The sequence below is a fragment of the Sceloporus occidentalis genome, unplaced genomic scaffold, assembly GCF_023333645.1.
Source record: "Sceloporus occidentalis isolate IW3139 unplaced genomic scaffold, rSceOcc1.0.p SCAF_68, whole genome shotgun sequence".
NCBI classification, from domain to species: domain Eukaryota; kingdom Metazoa; phylum Chordata; class Lepidosauria; order Squamata; family Phrynosomatidae; genus Sceloporus; species Sceloporus occidentalis.
The window spans coordinates 2,698,418-2,711,555 of record NW_028317048.1 but is presented as its reverse complement, the minus strand read 5'-3'; positions in this window follow the sequence as shown (position 1 = coordinate 2,711,555).

Sequence of the window (13,138 nt, the reverse complement as noted above, 5' to 3'; positions counted from 1 at the left end):
AGGAGACCCTGTAAGGGAGCAGCGCGAAGGCAGCCTTGTGGGACTGCGCAGGATTACCGGGACCTGCAGGTACAATGTCTGACCCCCCACCTGTGCCCGCAAGTGTTTTGGCTGGACCCGCCTACCAATGCAGTCCTCTAGTGGAGAGTCGCAGCATTCTGAACCCTTTTATCCACTATTGAAGGGAATTATATGGGGAATTGCTTCCCTAACACCACCCCACAGCTAATTGTTGGGTGTTATAGAGAGGGCATTTAGCCGCACACATGAAGCTGGAATAAAATGGGGATTCATTTCTACTTTCCATCTATTTACCTTTCCAGGCTGTGTAGTCTTTCTGAATATACCTAGATTGGTTGTGATAACGGGGCGTGATAACTGTATGACCAAGGGGTATGTACATGCTGATAGAACCCACCTCTGTTTCTGTAGAAGATATATAAATAAATATATATATATATATATTGTGACACCGGTGGCTTGTCAAGTGTTTCCATGTGAACTGTTAGAGGGACACTCCAGCCATCACATGCACTTTCAAGCATAGGAAAGCTGCATGGTCTTCATGTTGTCAGTTTTGTAAATGCACGGGCAGAATCCTCCCAGATAAATGTGCCCCTTTTCTCCACCCCACCAGCGAAATGATGTGCAGGAGAGGTGTTCGCCTGAACGCATCTCCCTGCACCTGATATACTCACCTCCAGTCACCTCCGGCTTGGATTCCCCAAGCGGGCAGGGATCTGTTGAGACCCCCAATGCACGTGTGACGGAGGAGGAGGGCAGCTGCTGCAGCAGTGCTTCGTCCGGCAAGTGCTTTCATTTTTACACTGCTTTATAAAAGAATTGAAAATGCTAAACATATTTCATAGTGCATGATGTATTGCATTTTTATATTATTGTGATATAGTGTGTACTGTAGTCATGTAATAATATTTTATTAATATTTAATATTATTCTCTTCCGTTAGAAAAAGAGAGATGGACAGACAAATTCCGCAAGGTAAACCTGCAAAGTTTCTATGTCAGTAGCAAAAGGTTTTCATTATGTACCAATGTGTAAAACTGCAGTTTAAAGGAATATCTGCAGTTTTTAGGACATCTGATGTTATTTGGGATATCAGCATGCTTCTTCTTGGTGCTCAAATACCAAATGTATATATTTTTTAAACTTTGTTTAATGTACCAATTATTACTGTTTTAAAGAGCAGAAATATAACCACGGGTTAGGAAGGTTGTTAAAGGTATTTGAGATAACCAGATGTGATGAAATACGTCAGCCATAAAGCCTGTACTGAATGCATATTTCTTACAGAAGCTGAAGAATATAATGTTATACTAAGGATTTTTGGGCGATTTCTTGATACGTAGACCATTGTTCTTTTACAGAAAGAAAAAAAAGAAAAGGGACAAATATAGAGATGGTGAGAAGTGCTAATCCATGTTGATTTATGGATGTAAAAATATATGCTCCTTGTAAAACACTGTACCTCCAAGTGTCAATTCTCCTATCAGCTCTCCTTGAAGCAAAGCCTGGCAATGTTCTCGAGTCTTTTCAAGATTCTAGGATTTATTTACAAAACAGTTGCTTGCAGGTTATTCTTTTTATTATTATCAGAAAAGCTACAAGAGGTGCGTTGTTAAATCAAAAAGTACATCTCCCTACCTTAGCATTATGCGCCTAACTGGGAATTATGCCTAATTCATTGTTTTTGCCAGGAATTATCATGTGACTCGAAAGCAGACACTGATAGGTTGTTGCCATCTTTATGTCATGTGATTGTGCTTTCAGATAAATATGAATGAGGGAGCATTGTACACAAAGAGTTGTCTCTTGGTTTAGACACTTGGTGCTACTAGGAATAATCTTGGTTATTATTATCTATTATTTACAGAATACCAGCAGATTTTGTATGTACGACTGTTAAAGTTATGTTTCCAGTCAGTTAATGTTGAACAGTTATCCAGGTCCTGGTCAATAGTTAATATTGGTTATTATTTTTCACATTTCAACTTTCTTACTATTATTCTGCAGAATTCGATGAATATAGTGATTCTGGAGACCTAACAGAACCAATCCACACTCCTACGTTTTCAATAGTAAGTCTAAAATAATGTAACAGAATGTAACTAGAAAATATATGTGTTGCTCTAGGCAGGATCCTGGGCATCACCCCCTCTGTGACCATCATACATTGGTGGTAGAGGACAGCATTGGGAGGCGGGTCCCGCGGGAAAAAAATTCGAGGCGCGGGCAGTCTTGCTGGGGTTGCGGGCGGGAGCGGGCGGTCAGGCACTGTACCTGCGGGTCCCGGTAATCCCGCGCAGTCCCGCAAGGCTGCCTTCTCGCTGCTCCCTTACAGCGTCTCCTCTCTTGCTCCCCCCAGGAACAAAACAGAGTCACGTGATGTGACGTCACTTCCCGTGACTCCGCCTTGTTCCTGGGCGGAGCAAGAGAAGAGATGCTGTGAGGGAGCAACTCGAGGGCAGCCTTGCGGGACTGCGCAGGAAATCTGCAGTTCAGGTAAGGAGGCGGGTGTAACTGGCCACAAATGTGGCAGGAGCGGGCGGGATTGGCCACAAATGTGCCGGGAGCAGGCGGGAGTGGAACACCCACATTGCGGGAGCGGGCAGGATTGGTCAAAAAATCAGCAGGAGCGGGATTAAAAAAGCCGTCCTGCGCAGGGCTCTAATTGGTGGTCCTTGTCTTAAAGCACACAGGAGCTTTTAATGCAGTCTTTGGAGGCTTTGCCAGCTTGGCACAGGGTCCGTAGTGTGAATGGGGCCTTCAGGAAGATCAGAGACCCCCTCCAACCGGCAGCAGCACCCCAGGGGTGGTATGTGGCAGGGGGCTTAGGGCAGAATACGTAAAGTATTACAGAATATGTAAAGTCATGCATTGTCAAGATCTGCATCTAATAATATACAAAGGAATATTAATTTGCTTTGTCAAAATAGTTGTATATTACAGTATAATTATGATAAACAGGTCTGGCAAACTTAATTACTCACTATGAAAGGGACACAAATTAAAACTGGCCATTTTGGTACTTAAAGACAATTTCACATACTTAAGTTCATGGCGCTCTATAACACTAATACATACCTCCCAACACCCCTGGTCTTCGGGCACTGTTCCAGGTATCTAGCCTGTAGTCCCTCTTTGACTGGCAGCGGTGATCCCGGGTTGGAGAGAACAGATCTTCCACGGAGAAGTACACCCATGTTCTGCCTATTTAAACATTTCCTTATTATACATATAGTATTTGTTGTACTATATAAGTAAAGCTTAATAATTAACACTTTGCTGTGCTATATAAATAAATCTTAATAAGTAACACATTCACAATGGAAGGATGCCTGATAATGACAGTAATGATTAATATTTCTTTCTTTGTATAGGAAGCCCAAGATTTTAGTGGGTGAGTTTCAGTGCTTTGAATTATTATTTCCATTTTGAATTCCTATAACTCTGTTCATCAATGTGACATCTTTTGGTGTGAAATCCTATTGCCAAGTATGACATCGCTAAAGTTCCTTTCATTTAACTGCCTGATTGCCTAATTGCCTCCATACCCCCACAACTGTCCTCATGGTCATCCGTCCCCTTTCACATTTTATTCCCTCAACCTTTTCAAGCTATGTATCATTTCTCTTGTCCGTGTATTTGTTCATATTGCTTTCCTGTCTGTGTTTTCGCTATATTGTATATATCTACCGCCTCCAATATATTTTTTTCTCTCCCTTTTACATAGTCCTCATATAAATTTACCTCTTCTACCCCTTTCATATTTCTTGCCATGTGTCCCTGTAAACGCAGGAAAGTATAGGGAAAAAACGCTGACGGTAACAGAAACTTATCAAATTAAAGTATTCCAAGTTATTTAGTAGTCATGTTTCTGGGTGGCCTTGATAAAATAGGATTGGATGTCTGATTTGGGCTACTACTGCCATAAAACAACTATGCTTGTATGCGTGTTTACATTAAGTAGACATTGAGGTACAAAATAGATTAATTATATGTCAGAATCAAGTTAGAACAAAACTAGAGAATTAGTTTGATCTTAACGAGGGGCGCTCCAAATTAAATGGAAAGTGAGTTTGAGTAATCCGTAATAATATTCCTTGTTTTATCTCTATATCACAAATTCAAATTCTTTTAATTTATCTATTTACAGGTGGAACTCAGAAACAGATGATGAACTAGTACCTTTTGATGGATCCAACATAACCCCAAAACGTAAGCATCGTATAAGGTGTAAGTAAGTAATGTATAAGGTGGAATGAAGCACACTGGTGTGTGTGTGTGTATGTATACTGGTGTGTGTGAGCATGGATGTATAAGTGGGGTGAGATGAAGTGTGTGTTAGTGAGTAAGTAAGTGTGTTTACATATGTTGTATGTTGGAGGTGGGGGAAAGGGGCAAAGAGGGCACAGGCCAGTTGTTAAAGTTGGGGGGCCCAGGGCAATTTTTCACACCAGGGCCCCATGGTTACTAGTTACGCCCCTGGTACTCACAGAGTATATGCATTCTTTTTTAGTTGGGCTGCCAATGGCAGTAAACTGTCCCTTTACTGTTTTGGGGACTAAACTACTCCTTTAACACCATATTTATTTGATGACAATGACATGTTTTCATTGGGGGGAAAAAACAATCACTTGTTCTCCAATTATATTTTTAGAAAAAGAAAGTAAAATCATTGCTTCTCTTTCATCAGTTCATTTACTTGAGGTAAGTAAAATATCTGAAATTTTGGTTCTTTAAATAATGTTTTGCCTGTAAGTTACATAAATAATATACAAGGGCTCTTTGGAACAGAATGGTGCGCAACCATTCTATAAAAAATATGCTGTTTTGCATTACATATAGTGACTTTTCTAATATTTTTTAGGAAATTGCAAGATCACCAAATGTGCGGTAGGTGTTTTTATGAAATTATTAATGATTGAGAAGTATTGGGAGTTTTACTCTGTTTAAGGTTTATATTTAAAATTAGCAACATACAATCTGAGAGCAGATCGGCTCCGTTTGGCCCATCTAGCCTGTTGCTGTAAAAACATTAAATCTCCTTCGGTGCTTGTTCTCGGCTCAATGTACATCATGCTTATAGTTTAAAGTGTCCAGGTTCTACTAGAGGGGAAAAAAGTAAGTACTGCAATTTCCAAACCTCAATAGCAACTGGATACCAAACAAAACTATCACAGAACAAAGTTACACAAATTCACTACATTTCCCAGATTACTGGATTCATTTTAAACCAGTAATCAGGAGCCATATGTTCCCAACTGGTTCAATTCATGGCAGTCCCCAGGGATCGATGTGTGCCTGCCAGTCACGAAGAATTATTATATACTATTTGTTTTGTCCTGTTTACCCGTTGTACGTAGCTGCGGTGACGCTATATGAAGCAGTAAATAATAATTAAAATGCTTTGATTCTACTTCTGGTTACACAACCCCAACCACAAGATCTGTCCCATGTCTATAATCAGAGTTTGATTTTATCAAAGAATCATATATAATAAAATAAGGAGCTGACAGTGTCGCATTAGGGATTATTTCTATATGACATTTAAATTGTAATCTTTCACTTATTATAGAAATAGTAAGATTATTGTGTTTTTCCATAGTGAATCTAACAGTAGCTCCGAACAGGGTGATTCTTTTTTTAACCCTCTTCCTAAAGTACTCCACTCCACTTCACTGAGTAGGACCTGGGCCAAGGAAAGTGCCAAGGAAACAGAGGTAACCCTGAGTATGCAAAATGCAGTTTGTCTTATACACCCGAACCAGGACTAAGTCAGACGTGTAAGAAAAGTTACTGCACATTTAGTAAAGTTAAGATGAAGTCACTTTCAAAATAACAAAGCATTACATTTTTCCCCTAGGCCGCTTGGCCTTCTGGCTGGCACAGTCTTCTCATCGATAGTGATCCCTTCGCTGATCATCAACACAATTTTGACCTACTTTGATAAGAGGGATATTAGATTCCCTCTACTGATCTGGAGTTAAATAAGTGAAAATACACCTAATTTAGTGAAAATTCCAATATTTTGTAAATGGCTTCATTAAAAATGATTGACAGTTGGACAAACCATGACAGCTGTCTCACCATTAGCAGGAGAGTAGGGGTAGATATCCAGTAGCTTGACTAGTAGATCATAGAATACATATGTATGTCAGTTATTGTGACTGCCAATGATTGTATGACAGTAGATTTCTGTTCATGTCATGCAAATATTGCACCTTTTTCTAATGTGAAACTAAAATGAAATGTTGTGTGTATAGGAACATGTATCTGCAGGGTCGTAACTAGAAACCACAGGGCTCTGGTGGGAAAATTGCCCCGGGGCCCCCTAACTTCACAGTTAGCTTATGCCATCATTGTCCCCCCCTTCCAACATACACTCTGACACACGCTTACACAAGTTATACACACTTACTCATACTCACTAACACACACATACACAATCATTCTAACACACACTTCATCTGACCCACTTAAACATGCACATCCATGCTCACACAAAGACATCTACACATCCATGCTCACACAATTATACATCCTGGCTGACACACACAATTACACATCCATACTACAAATATACATATATACAGACCCATATACACATATATATACATAAACTATTTTGAATCGTTACGAGGAGACGGGAACAATGTGTCGCAGGGGTCGCACCGGGCCCCCTAGAGGCACAGGCCCCGTCTCAGCTGTGACCGATGCGACCCTTGTAGTTACGCCAGTGTGTATATACGTTGTTAGCGTTAAATGTGTATAAACCTGTTTTTACGTTTGTAATGCCAGTCTGTACAATGCATCACCTCAGAAGAAAAGAACGTGCACATAGAAATGTACAATGAGTTTGGAGGTAAGTCTACAATCTAAACTATAGCTGATAAATGAAGAATACTGTGTGTGCTTCACAATTACAATTAATATTAATAAGCATTTCTAGAACCAAGATCTATGTATAGACTTTTTAAAAAAAAATAAACTCATTATTTTTGGTCTGGACCTTTACAGTGCATCTGATTATCTCATTAAATGAGATTGCTTGACGGGACTGTTTCTATAAAACAGTATATTACGATGTTAATGTTAGAATATAGTATATATAAATAATTTGTTCTTGTAGAGATACAAATTAGGCAGCAGGTGTGTAAACGTTGTAGGGCTGCAACTAACGATTATTTTAATAATCGATTAGTTGGCCGATTATTTTTTCGATTAATCGATTAATCGGATAAAAAAATTTAAATTTTTTTCAATGTAAAATAATGTAATAAAAAACTTACAATTTACACTTTCATCTCGTTATCACAATGGCCTCTCTCTATTCACCTTCTTATTTTACTGACATAATAATAAAAGCTACAAGAACCCAAACACAGTGTTTCTCAAACTAGGTTTTAATACAAAGTTATTAGTAAATATTGATTCATATGTAACTATTTTTCATATTTAATAAAAACTATGAGAAAAAAGCCTTGTTTAAATTTTTTTTATTTACCAAACTGCCCCCGGTTATGCACATCTGACCCCCAGCTTGCCACTCTGCCCCCATATATGCCTTATACCTCTTATATGCCAGTGATATGCAACTGAGCCCCCTGATATACCTTTTACCCCAGATATGTTTTATGCCCCCCTGATATGCCTAATATCGATATGCCTTATACCCCCTATATGCCACTGAGTCCCCTGATATACCTTTTACCCCCAGATATGTTTTATGCCCCCCTGATATGCCTAATATCGATATGCCTTATACCCCCTATATGCCCTGAAATTCATAATACCCCCCATACACCACTATAACTCACCCATACACCACTCTGGCTCCTCCCCCTCCCATACACCACTCTGGCTCCTCCTCCCTCCCATACACCACTCTGACTCCTGCCCCTCCCATACACCACTCTGGCTCCTCCCCCTCCCATACATCACTTTGGCTCCTCCCCCTCCCATACTCCACTCTGCCTCCTCCCCCTCCCATACTCCACTCTGCCTCCTCCCCCCTCCCATACACCACTCTGCCTCCTCCCCCTCCCATACATCACTTTGGCTCCTCCCCCCATACACCACTCTGCCTTCCATTACATCACTTTGGATCCTCCCCCTCCCATACATCACTTTTGCTCCTCCCCCTCCCATACATCACTTTGCCTCCTCCCCCCTCCCATACTCCACTCTGCCTCCTGTCAGCTACGGAGGTTCACAAGACACCAGGGAGCCGGGTAGAGAGGCAGAGTGGCGTATGGGAGGGGGAGGAGCCAGAGTGGTGTATGGGAGGGTGGCTCCCATACACCCCTCTGACTCCTCCCCCCTCCCATACACCGCTCTGCCTCTCTACCCGGCTCCATTACTGACAGGCACTTTCACTGCAGCTTCATAGAAGCCTCAGCGTAAGTGAAGGTGAGTAACGGAGGCTGTCTGTGCGATGCAGACCCCCACCGGCTGACAGACAGGATGATCCTCTGTCAGCCGGTGGGGGTCTTAACGATGCGCGCAGACAGCCTCCGTTACTGCCCTTCACTTACGCTGAGGCTTCCATGAAGTCAGTAACGGAGCCGGGTAGAGAGGCAGAGTGATGTATGGGAGGGGGGAGGAGTCAGAGGGGTGTATGGGAGGGGGAGAGAGACGGAAGTGAGAGACCGGCCGACAGTGAGGGGAATCCAGGTCCCCTGCAGCGTTGCGGGGGATCTGGATTCTAGTGTTATGATCCGATCTCTGTTTGAGGTCGGATTATAATTTTTATAATTGATAAAAATCGATTGGATTCATCGATAATGAAAATCGTTGACAACGATTTTCATTATCGATTTTATCGATTAGTTGTTTCAGCCCTAAAATGTTGTGTTTGATGAAACCTGTAATTAAGACTATATTTCATAGGATGTGTGAATTTTTTACAGGGTCATTAAAATTTCAAGATACCTCTTTTGAGGACGAAAACAAGAGCGTATGTTGTACATTCTTATTTACACCTAAGTGTTTTTCCCTTCAGTATTTATGCTTTCAATTGAAATATGTTGCATGTTATAACGTAATCATCCGAACATGTCTAAATATCTTATTGTGTATGTATATATATATATATATGTAACATATATATATATTTTCTTAAATCTTCAATCATGTTTACCATATTTTCAGTTATAATATTATGTGAATACAGATTTGGCTCTACCCTGAAATATATGGCATCAGAAAGATGACCTTTTGTTAGCAGGAACATGTATCATTGGCTGCGAGTTAACCCAGATTCAAGCCTTCTGGGGTCTAAGATGACCCCGTAAGCAAGTATAAACTAAATAAAATAAAGATCAGTTTTGTTTTTGCCACATATTTAGTGCTTGATGATAACTTTAGCTTGCATTCTCAAAAACAAAACAAAACTAAAGATAGAATCACCTTAAGTAGAAGCTGCAGCTCTGGAGTTTCCTGCCTTCTCCGTGGTCTGGTGATTCTGGTCACTCTCAATAGATCCCTCAATGTGTGACGTTCACAGAGTACTTTAAAGTGCATTTTTCGTTAGCGGGGTGAAGAAGGACATTAAACTGCCTCTTTTACATTCCAAAAACAGACTATAGTTAGTCAATGGCATGTAGCGGAAGTTTGTAACAGAATTATCCGGGATGGTATTAGAAAGAGTCCTGGAGCAAATGTCCTTTTACCTGCACATTCTGCCATGACATCATGGTTTTAAACAATTGTTCAATATAAACCATTATTTTTTAAATGCTGCCTATTATAAATTATTATTATTCATGGTTTTATATAGCACCATCATATTCTGCAGCGCTGTACAATGGGTAGCCTGTCTACCCTGTTCCAGTGCTCTGCGTTTGTTTTTCTTCCACAGTTTTGAGCCTCAATAAACATACGTAATGGTGTTTACATATTTAGAATGCGCGTTACGTTAATACCATCTTTGTTTTGTATGCTCAGTACTTGATTATTCCTCCTCGTCACATTATTTCCCCTGTTTTGCTGAGAAATTAATGGATATCAGTTGCTTTTCTTGATGGTGTTCTATTTTCCCACAGATCTTGGTTAGAATAAGGGAAAATAGTTATTTTTTAATCAGATATCTCAAAATAATTATATTGGTGGGGAAAACAACACACACGCTGCAATTACTTTAAATAAATAGATTCAATGATCGCAAAAAATGCGTTGACCCTTCTCCTTTTCAATAGAAAATAATAAAACAAATGTCTGGAGTGAGAATCATTTTAGCAAATCTATGACATGGTCATCAATTTTCTTCTAGATGGAAGATACAGATATTGGAGATAATTATTCATCTAGTAAGGAAGATTCATTTAGTAAGGAGGACACATCTGTGAAGCAGCCTGCAACCAGTGTTTCAGCGTCGATGTCTCCTGGGGTGCCACAGAACCCAATTTCAGATCTTCCGAGTTCCCCCGACACTCTAAATGTTGTTCTACCAGAATCCACAAAGTCTCCTGTTTTGCAACACACACCAATTCTGAAGCCTACGGACGCTTGTGAGATAAAGAATGCTTCAGACGCACAACCAAAGGGCTATCGTAATGTAAGAGTTAACTTAAGTACCAAATTCACCAGCTTTACTCAACAGCCTGCAAGTTCTCTTGGTGGAATCCGGGCATTAGATCGGTGCTCCGCTTTACCACCTGAAGTCAAGTCTTCATCCGGGACACCATACACAAACCCATCTGCTGGCATACCAGTGGCAAAGCACACCAAGTCAGATCATGTAAAACCATCAGTGGTCCAGAATACAATTACACCTGTGGTTGTTGCATTGGGAGAAAAGCTCACAAATACCCCTAAATCTCCATCAGTGGGATCCCAAACGATTGCCTTGATGACCAAACACAAATCAGAAGCGCAAATGAATAGCACGTCTGGTGTAATATGTGATTCAGCTGAACAGCATGCACGTTCTCCTGCCGGAAAAGGTACATCGCAATCCCAACCTGGTAACTTTCCTATGCTAAAATGCACACCAGCGGACCAGAAAACAAGCTTTGCCCTCGGAAAGAATACTTTAGGGGAACCTCTGTCTACTTACTCTACTAATGGAAAAGTCTCATCAGTGCCGCAGTCTAGAATAATTCCCAATTTAGAATGTATGGTAAAGACTTTTCTTAAAGAAGGTACACAAAAAGTCTTTCTTATACGGATGGGGATACATGTTTCAGCTTGTCAGTGTCTGGGTGATTGAAGAAAAATAGAAAAGAATAAATAAGATACCAATAATTAAAAAAGAAAATGGTGGGAGTTCCCCTGGACTCCAGCATTCGTAAAAAAATCAAACAATTTTGTAGACTAGCCTGTTCTTTTAACTTGAAATGCACAAAACTAACATCATCCTTCAGCTACTTTATTTTCTGCTTGTGACCCTGCTTAGAATTAGCAAGTAGACACATGCCTAGTTCGGGAGACAAGCTCTGAATATCTGTATCCATATTTACCATTTCTTCACTATATTTCAGAATCTCAAAGTGTAGAAGTGAAGCAGCTGGTGTCAAAGGTGTGTATGTTCCTACACCATTATGTGAAGATATTTGCTCCTACCTAGTGTCTGTTTCTGTATCATCATGAGTGCCCCATTTCTATGATAGCACATAATGGATATATACAGTATATCCTCAATCTTTATATGTTTTCTAGGCTTTGGCATTTAATAGGGATTCTACGCAGGACAATGCCTGGGAGGCAAGCACTTCGCTGTGGACAAGTAGACCTCATAGTCCTGGCCATTTAAAAAAACCAAAACATTTTGTTCTACATTTTAGGCTCTAACTAGTAAAGGTTGAAGACCCTCGTTTTTTAAACAGTAAATGCAATATTTTATATTTCTTAGATTAGTAGATTAATTAGTTTAGATTTAGATTAGATTTATTAGTAGTTGATTTACAAGTCCCATGGTCCTCTCCCATGATTTGGCTGTGGGTCACGTTCACTCTATTACAGCTTCCGCTGTTGTTGATATGTCGGTGTTCACTACATGAATATAACATTGTATTGGTAAGACTGTTATAGGGTATTTTCTGTATAATATAGATGAAAGAAGTTGTGAATTCAACAAGCAAGACTATCTCACTAAAAACACGGGAAAGGAGGGATGGTAAGTAGTAGTCCTGATAACGTGTTCTTGTAAGGGTTCAGTGAATACTTCATCACAGCTATCAGGCCACAGAATGTAAATGAATAAGGCATTGCGTTATGTTCATGGAAATCTATCCCCTGCATCCTTATATTCAGTATCTGTGGCCGTCACTTCTGCTAGAGAGGCTAGTATTTCTATCCATCGTCTCAGCAAACACTTTCTTACATCACAACCCTAAAGTTTGTCCGTTAGCATTATTCCCCTATACATACCTATAGCCTATGTATAATGTCTTGTCACTCGATTAAAGGACAGATTACTGTCCCCAACAGCCCCGTGTATGCATGTTAAAGTACTTTATGGGTACTTGTTAGTTCTGTAACTTTGATCCATTTGATCCAAAACATTAAGTGAGTAAACATGGCTCTATATTGTAGCCACAGCAACTTGTATGTATTCTCCAGAATAATAGTTACTATAATGCACATATGTGTGCAATAAAATACGTTTGAATAGATATATTAGCTTACTGTGAAGTTTTGATGTTTCAGTTGATATCAACCAAATTGCATTTTTTCTCCCCTGTACAGGTCATCATAACGGTAAGGAGCCCCCTGGAGCCAGCACTTCTCAAACAGTAAGTATCCCACCTCAGTCTAGTTTTTACTTTTATTTTGATCAATGACATGTGGTGGGTAAATTGTGGGGCATTAATGTTTCTTTGTTTTTTAATGAAAAATAAAATAATTCCTGCAAGTTTCAGAGGCCTGAGAATGTAGAAGCCGAGGTGACATCGGTCATTATGAAACCTGGTACGTGAAATGGACTATTCAGCTTTTTTGGAAAATATGTCGTACCATTTTTTATTAGCAGCGGGTTATTTTATCTGTAGACCAAATGTCTCCAAAAGGGTAAGAAGGGCTGTCAATGTTTTTTTTTAGAGATCTGAATGTTTGGTCATTTTTAGCAGGCTGTTTCATTTTGTCTTTTACTTTCTTTAAAAAATGTATAAATTATCAC